Here is a 17,557-nt window from a genome sequence, read left to right as displayed (position 1 = left end):
CTGGACATGGAACAACAGACTGGTTCCAAATAGGGAAAGGAGTACGTCAAGGCTGTATATTGTCACCCTGCTCATTTAACTTATATGCAGAGTACACCATGAGAAACGCTGGGCTGGATGAAGCACAAGCGGGAATCAAGATTGCCGGGAGAAATATCAATAACCTCAGATATGCAGATGACATCCCCCTTATGGCAGAAAGAAAAGAAGAACTAAAGAGCCTCTTGAAAGTGAATGAGGAGAGTGAAAAAGTTGGCTTAAAACTCAACATTCAGAAAAGTAAGATCATGGCATCCGGTCCCATCACTTCATGGCAAATAGATGGGCAACAGTGAGAACAGTGGCTGGCTTTATTTTTCTGGGCTCCAAAATCACGGCAGATGATGACTGCAGCCATGAAATTAAAAGACGCTTACTGCTTGGAAGAAAAGTTATGACCAACCTTGACAGCTTATTAAAAAGCAGAGATATCACTTTGCCAACAAAGGCCCGTCTCATCAAGGCTGTGGTTTTTCCAGTAGTCACGTATGGATGTGAGAGTTGGACGATAAAGAAAGCTGAGTGCTGAAGAATTGATGCATTTGAACTGTGGTGTTGGAGAAGACTCTCAAGAGTCCCTTGGACTGCAAGGAGATCCAATGAGTCAATCCTAAAGGAAATCAGTCCTGAATAGTTATTGGAAGGACTGATGCTGATGCTGAAACTCCAATGCTTTGGCCACCTGATGTGAAGAACTGACTCATTTGAAAAACCCTGATGCTGGGAAAGATTGAAGGCAGGAGAAGGGGACGACAGAGGATGAGATGGTTAGATGGTATCACTGACTCAATGGACATGAGTTTGAGTAGACTCTGGGAGTTGGTGATGGATAGGGAAGCCTGGCGTGCAGCAGTCCACGGAGTCACAAAGAGCTGGACACAGCTGAGCAACTCAACCTCAGCCTCTTGCCTCTCTCCCCTCCCCCAACGCTGCTCTAACCATGGAGAAGTCTAGGGCACAGGACCCCCTCCCCGACCCCAGAGCCAACGGAGGAGGAAGGACAGGCGGGAACACTCCCTGCCCCGGCCCCGCTGACCTGCCGGAAGTCGGCCGGGACTCCGCGCGCCCCCTGGCCCCGCGCGTCCACCGCCCCGGCCCCGCACGACCCGCGCTCCGCGCCGCCCGCACTAACCGGCCTCGCCGCAGACACCTCCTGCCCGGAAACAGCTCGTCTCGGGCCTCAGGACTCAGTCCTGCTCGGCTCGCAGCGCCGGCCTCAGAATTCGGTCTCGTTGGCGGAGCGCCAGGGACGGAGAGCGCGCAACCGGCGGCCAGGAGCCGGGGCGAGGGCGGTGGAAAGACTTCTCTGTTCAGTCGGCCTGTGGCGGAGGGGGCCTGAGCTTCGGGTTCACGGAGGGGAGCGGAAGGGTGTGTCCTCGGGCGGCTGGGGAGGGGGAGGGGTGTGTCTTGGGGGCTGAGGAGGGTGTACCCTGGGGCTGGGGAGGGGTGTGTCCTGGGACTGCGGAGAGGGGAGGGGGTGTGTCCCGGGTTTGCAGCTGAGGGGCAGGAGGTGTCTCACTGGGGGTGCTGGGGAGGGGGAAGGGGTGTGTCCTGGCGGGGGGGGGGGGGTGTTGCTGGGAGGAGAAGGGCTGTGCCTGGGTCTGGTGGGGGAAGGAGGTGTGGTATATCCTAGGGTTATGGAAGTCAACAAAACGGATGACAGTTTCTGCCCCATGGCATCGATATCTTGGGGGAGGCGCATAAAGCAGACAATAAACATATAAGTTATATGTTGTGTTAGAATATAATAAGAGTAATTGAAAACATAGAGCTAGATAATGGAGACTGGAAATGGCAGGTGGGGACTTAGATTTTAGATGGAGTGGTCAGAGGTGGCCTTGTGGAGAACGTGACATTTAAGCAGAGTTAACGGTGGTGAGGGGGTGAGCGCTGGGATTCTCTGGGGAGGCTAAGGGAATGGCTTGTACAAAGGCCTTGAGGTGGGAGGCTGACCCGCATGATTGAGGTACAGGGAAAAGCCATGCGACTGGAGAAAAGCAAGGTGGACTGTCAAAGGAGGGGAGGGAAATCAGGGGGCCACAGTCAGCCGTCAGAGGGTCTCAGGCAGAGGAGAGGTGTGATACGGATCGCTCTCATGTGTCACATCTCATGGCATTGTCCTGGACAGATGCCACACAACTGAAGCAGGACCCGAACGATAGACCCTGTGCTTCCAGTATTTGGCTATTAAAGCGTTGCAAGCTTCCACATGCGACATTCTACCTGCTGTGTCTAAGGTATTCATCACGGCAAGTGAGATCACTGGGCTGTACATTCCTAATTCTGGTGGACACAGCCCTGTTGCCTCTCAAAGGGCTTCGCCAGCCCAGATGCCCACCAGCAATGCTGACCACTGCCTGTTCACCACGGCCTTGCCTGCAGACCACTTCGGCAAACGTCCGAGTGTCCACTAGTCTGATGGGTGAAGAGTGACGTCTCAAGCAGATTCATAGGGACTTCCCTGGGCGTCCAGTGGCTAGGACTCTGTGCTCCCAATGCAGGGGGCCCAGGTTCAGTCCCTGATCAGGGGACTAGATCGCACAGGCCGCAACTAAGATGCTAAAGATTCCACTTGCCTCAACAAAGACCCTGTGTGCCACAGCTAAGACTTAGCACAGCCAATAAATAAACACAGAAAAATTAAAAAGGCATACTCACAGATCTTAAAATCAAACTTTACAGTGACCAAAGGGGAAGCGTGGGGGGAAGTAATAAATTGAGAGATTGTGGTTGACATATACACACTACTATATATAAAATAGGGAACTCATGAGAGCCTACTGGATAGCACAGGAAACTCGGCTCAATATTCTGTAATGACTTCCATGGGAAAAGAATCTAGTGTATAGGTATAACTGATTCAGTTTGCTCTACAGCATAAAGTAACACAACATTGTACATCAACAATAATAAATATTAAACATAATAAAAATTAAACAATTAAAAAAAAGGACAATTCTGACTGCCTTTCTGTGATATTCAAGTAGCTAGTTGGCTACCTGTGTCAGGATACATTTAACAGGAGGCTTCCTGTGTGCTGTTTTCAGTCTTGCATGAATTCTATGTTCTTTGGCACCCCACTCCAGTACTCTTGCCTGGAAAATCCCATGGACGGAGGAGCCTGGTGGGCTGCAGTCCATGGGGTCGCTAAGAGTCGGACACGACTGAGCGACTTCACTTTCACTTTTCCCTTTCATGCAATGGAGAAGGAAATGGCAACCCACTCCAGTGTTCTTGCCTGGAGAATCCCAGGGACGGGGGGGCCTGGTGGGCTGCCGTCTGTGGGGTCGCACAGAGTCGGACACGGCTGAAGTGACTTAGCAGCAGCAGCAGCAGCATGAGAGTTCAATAATTTTTCTGGACACAAGGTCCACATAAAATTCAGTCTCATCTGTTTCATTAAGGAATTATTCTGTTAAGACCAAAATAAAAATAATATAACTTGAAATATTGATAGAAAGACAAATATGAATAATTGGAACCAAATAAAGTTTCTTGTAATTGGCAAAAACTATACAAATGTTTACTAAATCTTTCAGGAAAGAAAAACACAAAAATAATTCAACAGATATGTCCTGTTAGTGACTTCTCTAAATTGATTGCTAAGTTTACAGTTATTTTAATTGATATTTGAATAACATTTTTTGAGATCCATGTGAAAATATTTTGAAATACTTCTAGAAAACAAATGAGCCAGGATTGCTATGAACTTTGAAACACGGAGAAAAATTCAGAGAGGTGTATTGTGGATAATATCCCAACAGAATAACAACAAAAATCACATTATAATAATTATGTATGATGATAGCAAAATCAATATGTATATATAACTGAAAAACCTTATTTGTTGTTCTTCAGTTGCTTAGTTGTCTCTGATTCTTTGCCACCCTATGGAGGGCTGCACACCAGGCTTCACTGTCCATGACCATCTCCTGGGGCTTGCTCAAACCCATGTCCATCGAATCGGTGATGTCATCCAACCATCTCATCCTCTGTCATCCCCTTCTCCTCCTGCTTTCAATCTTTCCCAGTATCAGGATATTTTCCAATGAGTCTGCTCTTCACATCAGGTGGCCAAAGTATTGGAGCTTCCGCATCAACACTTCCAATGAATATTCAGGACTGATTTCCTTTAGGATGGACTGGATTGATCTCCTTCCAGTCCAAGGGACTCTCAAGAGTCTTCTCCAACACCACAGCTCAAAAGCATCAATTCTTCAGTGCTCAGCCTTCTTCATAGTCCAACTCTCACATCCATACATGACGACTGGAAAAATCCATACTTTGACGAGATGAACCTCTGCTGACAAAGTCATGTCTCTGCTTTTTCACATGCTGTCTAGGTTTGTCATAGCTTTTCTTCCAAGGAGCAAAAGTCTTTGAATTTCATGGCTGCAGTCACCATCCGCAGTGATTTTGGAACCCAAGAAAGTAAAGTCTGTCACTGTTTCCACTGTTTCCCCATCTATTTGCCATGAAGTGATGGGACCAGATGACATGATCTTAGTTTTTTGAATGTTGAGTTTTAAGCCAGCTTTTTCACTCTCCTCTTTCATCTTCATCAAGAGGCTCTTTAGTTCCTCTTCCATTTTCACCCTAAGGGTGGTATCATCTGCATATCTGCCGTTTTTGATATTTCTCCCAGCAGTCTTGATTTCAGCTTGTGCTTCATCTGCCCTGACATTGTGCGTGATGTACTATGTCTAAAGGAAATCAGTTCTGAATGTTCATTGGAAGGACTGATGCTGAAGCTGAAGCTACAATACTTTGGCCACCGGATGCGAAGAGACGACTTATTGGAAAAGATCCTGATGCTGGGAAAGATTAAAGGCAGGTGGAGAAGGGGTCGCAAAGAGTCAGACACGACTGAGGACTGAACTGAACTCTGCATATAAGTTAAATAAGCAGGGTGACAATATTCAGCTTTGATGTACTCCTTTCCCAATTTGGAACCAGTCTGTTCTATGTCCATTTCTAACTGTTGCTTCTTGACCTGCATTCAGGTTTCTCAGGAGGCAGGTAAAGAGATCTGGTATTCTCATCTCTTTCAGAATTTTCCACAGTTTGTTGTGATCCACACAGGCAAAGGCTTTAGCATAGTCAATGAAGCAGAAATAGATGTTTTTCTGGAACTCTCTTGCTTTTCTATGATCCAGTGCATGTTGGCAATTTGATCTCTGGTTCCTCCGCCTTTTCTAAATCCAGCTGGAATATCTGGGAGTTCTAGGGTCACTATGTGAAGCCTAGCTTGAAGGATTTTGAGCATAACCTTGTTAGCACGTGAAATAAGTGCAATTGTGTGGTAGTCTGAACACTCTTTGGCATCGACCTTCTTTGGGATTGGAATGAAAACTGACCTTTTCCAGTCCTGTGGCCACTGCTGGGTTTCCAAATTTGCTGGCATATTGAGTACAACACTTTCACAGCATCATCTTTTAGGATTTGAAATAGCTCAGCTGGAATTCCAACACCTCCGCTAGCTTTGTTCCTAGCAATGCTTCGTAAGGCCCAACGTCGATATTTTAGGAATCAGTGAACTAAAACAGACTGGAATGCGTGAATTTCATTCAGATAATGATCATTTTACTACTGTGGACAAGAATCCCTTAGAAGAAATGGAGTAGCCTTCACAGTCATCAAATGAGTCCAAAATGCAGTACTTGGGTGCAATCTCAAAAACTACAGAATGATCTCTGTTCGTTTCCAAGGTAAACAATTCAATATCACAGTAATCCAAGTCTATGCCCAAACACTAATGCCAAAGAGGCTGAAGTCTATGAAGACCTACAAGACCTTCTAGAACGAACACCAAAAAAAAAAAAAAAAATGATGTCCTTTTCATCATAGGGGACTAGAATGCCAAAGTAGGAAGTCAAGAGATACTTGCAGTAACAGGCAAGTTTGGCCTTGGAGTACAGAATGAAACTAACAGAGTTTTGCCAAGAGAACACACCGGTCACGGCAATCACCCTCTTCCAACAACACTAGAGACAACCCTACACATGGACATCACCAGATGGTCAATATCAAAAAACCTTCTACCTATTATTAAAACTACATTTATTTTGGATCACGCAGTCAACAGACTCCTCTAAAAGCATCTCATGTCCCTCGGGTCCAGGACTTAACCCGGGAGCCTGGGCACCCTGCTGCTCAGTGCCACTTCACTGCATGCCACCTTTTTGTCACCAGTCTGAAATTCCAGTCTTTGGAGAAGAGTCTCTGCCTTCCCACCTCCACTCTGCAGCTGCCAGACCATCTCTCTGACGTGAATAGACACCCTGCCCCACACTGGGTCTCCAGAGATACACTCACCCACCTTGATCCAATCCTCACCCTCACTCACTGCCTGTTTCCACACCCGACTCATTACCTTCCTATGATCCCCACATTTCCACGATGGCTTTAAACCCCCAAAATATGATCTGCTTAACATCCTAGCGCTTCAACTCGCTTTTCTCCACATCTCCATAATTCGTCAGAGAAAAACTGTACCACACACAACTCAACAGGCCAGGATGCCCTTGCAAAAGGAGAGAGACTGCCCCCAGCTCCTCTGGGATAAAGGCAGGCGAGGTCTGAGCCCTGGGCTGAGCTAGTGAGTAGTTCAGAGGACACAGGGTGGGGGCCCGGTCACGCCATGAGGACTCCCGAGTCTGCCTACTGGCACTGAGGGTTCTGCCTGCCACAGAGCCCGGGGCCAGCAACTGTCTCACTCAGTGACTGTGGCTGAAAGGGGCGGATTCTAAGCCCTTGAGGAAGGCATTTCTAGCCATCCAGCAAGTGGTTGGGAGAAGATTTACATCTCAAATGAGTAAAGAAAGAATTTACAACCACAAGTTTTCCAAAGTAAATGCTCTCAGAAAAAAGAAAAGATGGAAGGCTTATGATAAGGAGAAGTTTATCTAAATACTGGTCAAGCTGAGGGGCTGCTGAGGTCTTCCTGGTCACTACTGTGACTGCATGTATGCATGCTAAACTGCCCAGTGTCCGACTCTTTGCGACCCCATGAACTATAGCCTGCCAGGCTCCTCTGTCCATGGGATTCTCCAGGCAAGAAAACTGGAGTGCGTTACCATTTCCTTCTCTAGAAGATCTTTCTAACCTGGGGATTGAACCTGTGTCTTTTTTGTCTCCTGCACTGGCAGGTGGTTCTTTATGACCACAATCTCCCCGCAGCGATTGTACATCCAGGCATTTTACCAGGTTGATGGGTTGGTGGAGGAGGAAGGGCAGGCCTCAGAGCCTAGGAGCAGAGCCCCTGTTAAAAGCAGGGGCGGGATTCCCTCCTCTCACAGCTCCCTCCCTCAAGACTCTTCCTTCTCTGGAGAGTCTGCACTGAGTAAGGGGCAGATGGGCCCCTGAGTAGAGCAGCTGGAGTTTGTCAGGTGGATTCAACGGGAGCTGTGTCTTCCCTGATACTCCAAGGACGGAGTCAGTGGCAGGAGCCGAGCTCTGCGGGAGTGAGAGAGAGGATGAGCACACCTGTCCCTCCTGAGGGCGGGGAGACGAGGCCCCGCCCCACCAGGCACCAGTGTGCAAGCGGCTCCTTAGGGGTCTCAGAGGGAGGGGGCGCCATCCTATAAGTTGTTGTTGTTCAGTCGCTCAGTCACGTTTGACTCTTTGCGACCCCATGGACTACAGCAGGCCAGGCTTCCTTGTCCTTCACCAACTCCTGGAGCTTGCTCAACCTCATGTCCATCGAGTTGCTGATGCCATCCAACCATCGCATCCTCTGTCGTCCCCTTCTCCTCCTGCTTTCAATCTTTCCCAGCATCAGGGTCTTTTTCAATATGTTGACTCTTTGCATCAGGTGGCCAAAGTATTGGAGCTTCAGCTTCAGCATCAGCCCTTCCAATGAATATTCAAGGTTGATTTCCTTTAGGATTGACTAGTTTGATCTCCGTGCTGTCCAAGGGACTCTTGAGAGTCTTCTCCAGCACCACAGTTCAAAAGCATCAATTCTTCGATACTCAGCCTTCTTTATGGTCCAGCTCTCACATCATAATAAATGTTGTCAAACCTCCCACAATCTTCTGTGCTAGAATCCATCTTGGCTAAAAGATGAGCATGTATATGGGGAGGGCGCTGGGACAGGTCACATGTGGGGAAAGAGGCGAGATACCTGGCCAGAGTGGAACACAGCCCTGGAAGAAGTGTCCCACATTAGTGATTTAAATCCCGTCTCTGGCACACTCCTCACTAGGGACGTTGCCTGCTGTCTTCTCTGGGTCTGTGTGTCCGCTTTGCTCCTGCTCTACATGAACTGCTTCTTTGTTCCCTTTGCGTGAACTGTGCTGCCAATAACTTCTGTGCCTGCTTCACTCCATTTCTGCGGGGAATTCTTTCTCCAAAACAGAGAGGGACCCTGGTGGTCTCACCTGCTGTCAGCAGGACCAGAGCAGTGACTTTCCTCTCAACGCACATTGTAAATCATTCAGAGCCGTGTGGTGAGAAGGACATGGGGTCTGTTCAAACTGGATCCGTGTGGAGTTCAGGGAAGCCTTTTGCTGGTGGGGTAGGAGGGGGATGGAAGAAAGGCCACATTCTCTCCTCCCCTCTATTTGTATTGAATCTTTTAAAAGAAAAGTCTGTAGCAGCAGGAGAGGGGGAGACGGAAGGCACCTCGGCCACGGCAGGGGTACCCTGAAACTTCCACTCACGTTGGGCCTTCTCCCTCCACTGGGAGCACCAGGGGACGAGCTGGCCCACTGGCCTTGGCCCCTGCACCGTGGGCTCTCCCTACCTGCAGTGTGGCACCCACAGCACTCACTCACTCTCCAACACAACTCTCTTCCAGGCTGTGACAAGGACCTGCTGATCGACATCCTGACCCAGCGCTGCAACGCCCAGAGGCTGCTCATCGCTGAGGCTTACCTGGGTGCCTTCGGCCGGGTGAGTCCCCCCAACTCCTCCCGTTTCCAGGCAAACTTCTGAGACACCTCCGCACAGGGTCTGGGCTCTCTAGTCTCTGATCACAAAGGTGTCCGACTTCACTGAACATTCAAGACAGTTCCTCTACCTCAAACGTGTTGCACAGGATGTGGGAAAGAGACACATCAGAAGTGCCGGCACGTGATGTGTGACCCCACCAGCCCTTTCTTAGAAATCATTCAGCTTCATAAAGTACAAGCTCTCACAGCCCAACACTACCAGCTGGTCCAATTAGGCACTGCCTGGGAACACCCCGTGTTCAGCTCCAGGGAAGGCACATAGAGCTAATGATCCAGGCCCAGAAATAAGATCTTTTCCTGCAGTTCTCCTGAGGTCCTCACCCGCATCTCTATCCAAGTGGCTTCCCCACTAGCTTTTCCTCCCAAAGCTGCAGTTAGAGACCATTAGAAAAGAATGGTGCTCAAAAATAATTTCAGGCAATAGAACTGTCCAGAGTACTTTACGGAATCATGCACTGGTTTCAAAGCAGGTGCCATTAAGGATGTCTCTCCTCTTTTGTGCACTTAAACCACAGATTAAGAATGAAAACTCTTCAGTCCAAAAGGACCTGGAATAGCAATTACTTTTTGTCACCTGACCATTATCGATGAAATACCACCATAACTCTTTCTCTGTAAGACTAGTTCTTAAAGATTTACTCCATCTCCAAACCTCAGGCTCTGAACAATCACAGTACACAAAACAAAGGTGTTCTCTGCTTTGGAATGAATGACATCCAGAAGGCCACCACTGCTCATGAAATTAGCTGAATTAAACCGTAGTAGGAAACCAGTTGTTGTTTTTCTTCCAGGTAAAACTGCTCCTTTTCTTATGTTCCTGTGACACCCGGAGTAGTTTTCCTTTGAAAGAGAACATAAAAGCTACACAAGCAGCACTGTGTACAATAGCCAGGACATGGAAGCAACCTAGATGTCCATCAGCAGACGAACAGATAAGGAAGCTGTGCTACATATACACAATGGAATATTACTCAGCCATTAAAAAGAATGCCTTTGAATCAGTTCTATTGAGATGGATGAAACTGGAGCCCATTATACAGAGTGAAGTGAGCCACAAAGAGAAACACCAATACAGTATACTAATGCATATATATGGAATTTGAAAGATGGTAACGATAACCCTATATGCAAGACAGAATAAGAGACATAGATGCATAGAACAGTCTTATGGACTCTGAGGGAGAAGGTGAGGGTGGGACGTTCTGAGAGAATAGCATTGAAACATGTATATTATCATATGTGAAACAGAACACCATTCCAGGTTCAATGCATGAGACAAATGCTCAGGGCTGGGGCAATGGGATGACCCAGAGGGATGGGATGGGGAGGGAGGTGGGAAGGGGGTTCAGGATGGGGAACACATGTAAACCCATGGCTGATTCATGTCAATGTATGGCAAAAACCACTACAATATTGTAAAGTAATTAGACCCCAACTAAAATAAATAAATTTATTAAAAAAAAAAAAGCTATACAAGTTGCAGCATCAGTCACCCAATATTGCTGCAATATGCATACTGCCGTAAGAGAGGTCATTTTCAGTAAGTTCATATCCCAAAAGTTTACATACATCTGTGCCTTTCATAGATGAGGTTAACTTGGGTAAAAGCAATACTTTATCACTTTCTACAAAATGGCCCTAAAACAGACCAAGAAAAAAACTAAGAAACGAGGTGTTTGCACCTTCTCAGACACCGGATCCTCCAGGGAAGAGGCCTTACCACACGCCCAAGGTCTCAGAGTGGTCAGACCCCCTGTTCTAGCACCCCAGGCCTCCAGAGAGCTTGAGGACCCTCAGAGGAGCCTAGTGGGGCCCCTCGGCTCTCAGATCCCATCAGGTCAGTTAGTCAGTCTCCTAGTCACTTTTACTGCCACGGGTCCCTGGCTCACACGGTTCTGATTTGGGCATCGCCACGTGGTATCCAGATGGATGTGGAAATGGTGCCCCCCCCCCCCAAAGCTGCTGCCCCAGGACCTTACCCTGGCTATCCCTAAACTGAAGGCAGGAGGAGTCCAAACCTAAAACTCTACTGTCCCGCTTTAATACCAGAGCATTAATCTCGATCCCCCCGCAAAATACCCATCTGTGCACCGAATTCAATCCATCCTCCCACCCCTCTCACCAAGTCCACAGCATCTGCACTCTGACCCTCAAGCTGGGCTGGCCACCTCCCGCTCTGCCCACTGCATCAAGAGGAGGCCCTGCAGGTCTGCAAACTGAGCGGCCAGGGCTCCATGCACTCTCCCCGGGACCTACACACTCAGGCCACCCCAGACACACACCCCCGAGACTGCTACACCACATCCTCTGCTGCCGGCGCACAGGCCTGGCTCTCTGCCCCTCCCTCCACGCCAGGTGTGCGGACTGACCTTACCTCCCGCCCCTCAGCCTTCACCTCCTGGAGTCAGGGACCGGGTCCAGCCAGGGTCTGATACAGAACAGGAACTGCATTCATAGAAGTCCACTCTGCCTGTAAATAAAAAGGAGGGAAAAAAATCCCATTAGGGTACACTTAACAGGGAAAAAAAAAACACCGACAAACTGTCTAAATTTCCCTTTTCCTTCATTTCTTCCTCTGGCTGCCCCCCAGTCAGCTTGCTGGACCTTGGGGATGGCTTCCTGACCCCCACTGCTCACGTTCAGAATGACTTCTTCCACCTGGACAAGGCCAGCTTTCCCTTCCTGTGGGAGAGCTGATAGATTTCCTGTATGCTAACCATTGATTTTTATGAACATGAATAAGAAAGATGAGAGGAAATTACTCTCTTAGCTGCTGAATAAGGTACAGTTCTGGGCACATTCCACAAATACTTCTTACTATTTGATACTTTACGTTAGACGAGCTGCTGACACTAGTCCCGAGACACACGAGAGGAGCCTTGGAACACCGCTGACACACTGGTCAGCGTAAGGGATGCGGTCACTCCAGACCTTGACCCAGAGCAGTTCTCCCCAGTGCAGTGGAACCTGGGACCCAAGATGCCCCTGGGCTGGGGAGGTCTGTCCCAGCTGAAGGGCTGGGCAATCTGACAGTGGTTCCTAGAGGAGGCAAATTCACCTGAAGTAATATTCTGGAATACAAACTGGCGCAGCCACTATGCAGAGCAGTATGGAGATTCCTTAAACAAACAGTTATCATATGATCCAGTAATCCCACTCCTGGGCATACATCTGGAGAAAACTCTAATTTGAAAAGCTACATGCATCCCAGTGTCCATAGCAGCATACAATAGACAAGACGTGACTTTTATATCTAAGACAACCTAAATGTCCAATGGCAGAAGGATGGATAAAGAAGATGTGATATGTACATATGTACAATGGAATATTGCTCAGCCATAAAAAAAATGAAATAAAGCCATTTGGAGCAACATGGATGGACTTAGAGATATTATCATACCAAAAGAAGTAACAGAGAAAGAGAAATACCATATGATATCACTTAAACATAGAATCCTTAAAAGTAATACAGATGAATCTACATAGAAAACAGAAACAGACTCACAGACATAGAAAACAAACATATGGTATCAAAGGGGAAAGGTGCGGGGGATAAATTAGGAGTCTGGGATTAACAGATAGATCCCACTGTAAATAAAACCGATAAACAACACCGGTTTACAGTATAGCACAGGGAACTCTACTGAATATCTTGCAGCAACCTATAACGGATCACCCTGCTTTATACCTGAAACTAATACAACATTGTAAATTAACTACATGTCAATATAAGTAAATACGTTTTTTAAACATTTACTTAGCACTGCACAGTGACAAAGCAGTTTGCACAAGTGTTTTTCTAATGTAACATAAAATTTCCCGAGGGTTTACACGATGACTATTGGGGTGGGCAGAATTAACACAACTTCTAAGTCACACTTGGTACAGGTCTACAACATGGCTTCAAGAGCAAGTATTTTTTTACAACAGCAGGAAAAGTGATAGAAGTTATAAACATATTCCAACAAGCAGAGTGCTGGCCATCCTGTGTCTTGCCCTGAGCGCACACAGTTAGGTAAAGGTGAAAGGAAGAAAGAAAAGGGAACCACACCATGTCACTTTTAGTTTAAGTGGAGCTGTCGGAGCTGCTGCGACACGGCCCACCTGCAGCTCCAACAGATCCACTTGAAGGGCATCCACTCATCAGCCTAGTTTAGGCCCAGGCTGTGAGGCCCAAGGAGTCCCTTTGGGGCGAGTCTTTGGCAAACAGGAAAGAGCAGCAGGCAGGCTTCGGAAAGGCACCCTGCGAAGACTGCATCTGCAAAGCTGTGTCTGTCCCTCCGGAGAGCATTTAAAACACTGACTAGACAACGCAGGTGAAGGCTCCGCTCTGAACTTGAGAAGTTTGGCTACTTCAACATGTTACTCAATATCTGTTTTCCCTAATGAAAGGACTGTCTTCTGATGTCCTGAAAAACAAGCCACCACTACAGCGAGCTTCCCAGGTGGTGCTAGAGGCAAAGAACCCGCCTGCCAATGCAGCAGACTTCAGAGATGCGGGTTCAATCCCTGAGTCAGGAAGATCCCCTGGAGAAGGAAAGGGCAACCCCCTCCAGTATTCTTGCCTGGGAAATGCCAAGGACAGGGAAGCCTGGCGGGCTACACTCCATAGGTCACAAAGAGTCAGACAGGACTGAAGCAACACACACACACGCACGCGTATCATGTTAGAATGAACTAGTGCTCTGGAGAAAAGATCAAGCCGGGCGAGAAAAAGTACTGGGGCCGGGGCATACTGTCAACGGTGATGAGAGCAGGCTCTATGAAGTAGGCAGCCAGCACAGACAGCAAAAGAACATGCAGGTAACAGGACCAAGTCAGGTCCCCACAGTACCCAGTGTGGGCTGGGCGCCTTAGCCCCTGTCACATGGACAAGCCACACCTTATGGCTTCCCTGAGTTCTAACAGCAGGACCTGGGGGTTTTGTCTAGGTACACACTTCCTTGCTGTAGCTCTGTTACCTCCTTTGAGCCCCGCTTTTGTCCTCTAGAAAAAGGACATTGATTGCTACCTTAGCAGGTTGCTACCTTAATCCTGTGAAGACTAATTAGGGGAACCCTACAATGAGCAGCTTGCCTTAAGACATATCAATGACTAGCTGGCCTTAAGAGATCCTGGGCTTCCCTGATAGATCAGCTGGTAAAGAACCCTCCTGCCATGCAGGAGACCCCGGTTTGATTTCTGGGTCGCGAATCCTGATCCGCTGCAGAAGGGACAGGCTACCCACTCCAGTCTTCTCGGGCTTCTCTTGTGGCTCAGCTGGTAAAGAATCTGCCTGCAATGCGGGAGACCTGGGTTCAATCCTTGGACTGGGAAGATCCCCTGGGGAAGGGAAAGGCTACCCACTCCAGCAGTCTGGCCTGGAGAATTCCATGGACTGTAGAGCCCATAGGGTCGCAAGAGTCGGACACGACTGAGGAACTTCACTTCACTTTCAAGAGATATGACCTGAATCCAGATTAAACTGGAGGCTCCCAGTGTCCTCTGGCATTTCTTCCCTGAAGCCAGCCAAAACCCACACACGTGCATTTCCAGGGTCTCCACTTAGCCAGCTGGACAGAAAACCCAGCATGGTGCAAACAAGCTGACAGACAAGCAGGAGAGGACTCACCGGCAGACGGCTTCGCTCAGGTCTCAGGTGGATCTCCGGGACCACAGCAGGAACCGGCGCTCTCAGCCCCTGGGCTCAGCAGCGCCCTCATTCTCAGGCGGGCGGCTCTGCCCTGACGGGCGCGGGAAAGCCACCAACTGCCCCAGGCTGACCTCACGCCGCTTCCACGGCTGTAGCCTGACCTCACCCGGCCACACCCCTTTTGGCGGAACTTCCTCTTCCTCCCTTGATTCCAGCCTGAGGTCCGGCCCTGGGCCCCGATTGGTCACAGCCCCATCCCTGAGCCAATCACGGTGGCCAGGGAGGATGGAGCACACCGATTGGCCAGGTCCAGGTCATGGGACCATATTCCAGGTCCCGTGACCATACTCCAGGTCACGTGTGAGCTGCTCACCCTGTGTCAGCAGTGGAGAGAGTGCGGTACCCCAAGAGCAGGGCTGAGAGTCCAGTCACTGTGTCCGTGTGCTCAGTGTCCTGGGACCTGCCTGCGCGTCCTCTCTACACACTGCTTTGTCCTCTGCAGACAGAAGATTCACGATAAACCTCTTCGCTTCGCAAGCGCTGTTGCACGCACCCACATTCAAGGGAGCAAGGCCTCCGGTTTGAAGGTAAGTTTGGAGATCCTCTCTTAACCTCCGGGCTTGTTTCTTGTATCCTGTTAGAATAATTTATTCAGTCTGAAAACCCCCAGGAGGACCACCACATGCTGCTTTGCGTATTCAGGATTCTTAGCTGTTCTGAGTAGAGGGCATGGCCCAGGGGCCTCCCAAAGGCAATGAATTTTGTCCAAGGAAGCACCTGAGAGGCTGAATCTGAGTCACTTTGCTGTACACCTTAGACAAACAAATTATGGTAAATCAGCAATACCTCAATTTAAAGAAAAGATATTTCCTCATCAAAAATTGTTCGAATTTTGTCAAGTTTTTCTTTCAATTGTTGGTTCTTAGTATGCAGTCTAATTGGTTTGGTGGTGTTTTGTGAGGTAGGGATCCAACTTACCTTCTCCTATGGATACAATATTGTCCCAATGGGACGATTCCTTTGTCCTTTCTCCTGGAAATGTCCTTTCTGCATTTACATATTAAGAAGCATTTTTTTTTAAATGCCAAGTATCAAGGACTGCAGGTCTTTGGTAATTTGTACAGCACCCCAGAGGCATGTTTCCACTTCTGTGTCTTCTCTTCGCATTTTACCATTGCCCGTTTCTAGTATACACAAGTGCCCTCAGAGGGCTCTCTGCAGTGAACCATGTATGTTTCTGTGAGGACAGAGGATGTGAGCATGGAGGAGAGGCTGAGTCCATAGTGACCATGTGAGCATGCTCAGCAACCCCAATATTAAGTCTGGCTGAGACTTTCTCAGGCAAGGTCTGTGTTTCTTCCTCTTGGTGTCTGGATACGCAAAAAGATGTTGGTGGATTGGGACGTGGGTCTCTGGGTCCAGCAGTGTAGAGATATACCCATGGCCTGCTTTTCCATGATATTTTCCTCCTGCGGGCTCCGCTGAGCTGGTGTGGAGAGATTTCTGCTAAAGGCTTGAGAGGTAGTCAATCCTTCTGCTTTTCATGCCCTGCCTCGTCCATACTTCTGTCATTTTTTTTTAATATAGCTAATTTTCAATGGTGTTAGCCCTTGTGTCATTGTGACACTCAGGCACCTGTGGTTTAATAGACCTCCAAGTCCCGGGAGCTCTTTGCCTGGTGGAGACATGGAGCACTCAGGGAGCAGTACCACATCACACTGGAGCCTGGACCAGAGAGAAGGTTCTTGCCAGGAAGGCTCCATCCCTGCTGTGGGGGGTTCGGAGTTATCACTTCCGATTGCACATCCCCCGGGCCCTCGGTGCAGGCCCCACTCTGAGATCTGGAAAGGAGGTGGCTTCCCTCCCTGACACAGAACTAGTCTTTTCTGTCCTCGTCCTTGTCGCGTCCCATCTGGCTCCCAGGCTCTACCCTTGAGCCTCACCCACAGGATCAGGAGAGCCCAGTTCTAGAGGAGTGTCATACAAGGAGAGTCTCCTGGAGACACTCCATCCCCGGGCCTAAATAAGCACTTCTTCGGAGTTTCACAGCCCTGGGTGTAGATCCTGGGTTTGTGTCCATTTTACAGTTGAATATGTTGAGCCTCAGATCATTGTGTGATTTGCCCTGGGTCACTGTGCGGGTCAGCGGGTGAGCTGAGGTTTGAACCCAGACTGTATGTCTTGGAGGCCGTGACGATACAGGTGTTTCCGCTCCTCGGTTAAATTTATTTCAAGTTTTTTTTTTTTTTTTTTGATGCATTTGTATATGGGACTTTTCTGTTTTCTTATGCTTCCTATCCTGCTATATTGCTGAGTTTATTAGTTGTAATACTTCTTACTTGGTGGCGTTTTTAGGGTTTCATATAAATCCTGTCATAATCAAATAGTGACAGTGTAACTTCATCTGTTCCAATGGGGATGCCGTTTATTTCCTTTTCTGGCCTAGTTCCTCTGGGTAGGACACTTCCGCCACTATGTTGAACAAGATTGGTGAGAACAGGCATCCTTGTACTATTCCTGATCTTTTAGGAAAATCTTTCAGCTCTTTATCACTGAGTTGGATGTTAGCTGTGGGTTTGTCTTAACGTGCCCTTTAGGATGTTCCATGGATAACCACTGTATTGAGAGATGGTATCAGAATTGATGTTACACTTTGTTGAAAGCTTTTTCTGCAATTATTGAGAAGATCACATGATTTTAGTCTTCATTTTGCTCATATTGTGTATCACAGTAATTGATGTACAGACAATAAATCATGCTTGCAGGCCCAGAATAAATCCATTTGATCCTAGTGTATGATTCTTTTAATGTATGCTTCAGTTTGGCTTGGTAATATTTTTTTGAGGATTTTTACATCCAGGTACACCAGGGTCAGGGTTCTCTAGTGGTTCATATGGTAAAGAATCTGCCTGCAATGTGGGAGGCCTGGGTT

General features: G+C 48.2%; 1 protein-coding gene across 5 annotated transcripts in view; it reads right to left on the bottom strand.

The window, feature by feature from the left end:
• LOC145504523 (liprin-alpha-1-like) overlaps positions 1-14,843 on the bottom strand; it is a 78,164-nt gene extending 63,321 nt beyond the window's left edge. For 2 of the 5 annotated variants that reach the window (XM_081485585.1, XM_081485676.1), the window contains exons 1-2: positions 14,605-14,837; positions 11,363-11,463 (exon numbers count right to left, since the gene is read on the bottom strand). The gene's annotated coding sequence lies outside the window, so the exon portion shown is untranslated. Of the gene's footprint in view, positions 1-1,075; positions 1,112-1,171; positions 1,366-11,362; positions 11,464-14,604 lie in introns of those variants that run through there. The other 3 variants (XM_081485591.1, XM_081485578.1, XM_081485605.1) reach the window with 3 other exon arrangements.
• Between the last annotated feature and the right edge of the window lie 2,714 nt (positions 14,844-17,557).

The sequence above is a fragment of the Giraffa tippelskirchi genome, chromosome 1, assembly GCF_054371585.1.
Source record: "Giraffa tippelskirchi isolate mGirTip1 chromosome 1, T2T-mGirTip1v1.2.pri, whole genome shotgun sequence".
Taxonomy (NCBI): domain Eukaryota; kingdom Metazoa; phylum Chordata; class Mammalia; order Artiodactyla; family Giraffidae; genus Giraffa; species Giraffa tippelskirchi.
This window is presented reverse-complemented; position numbering and strand designations above follow the sequence as displayed.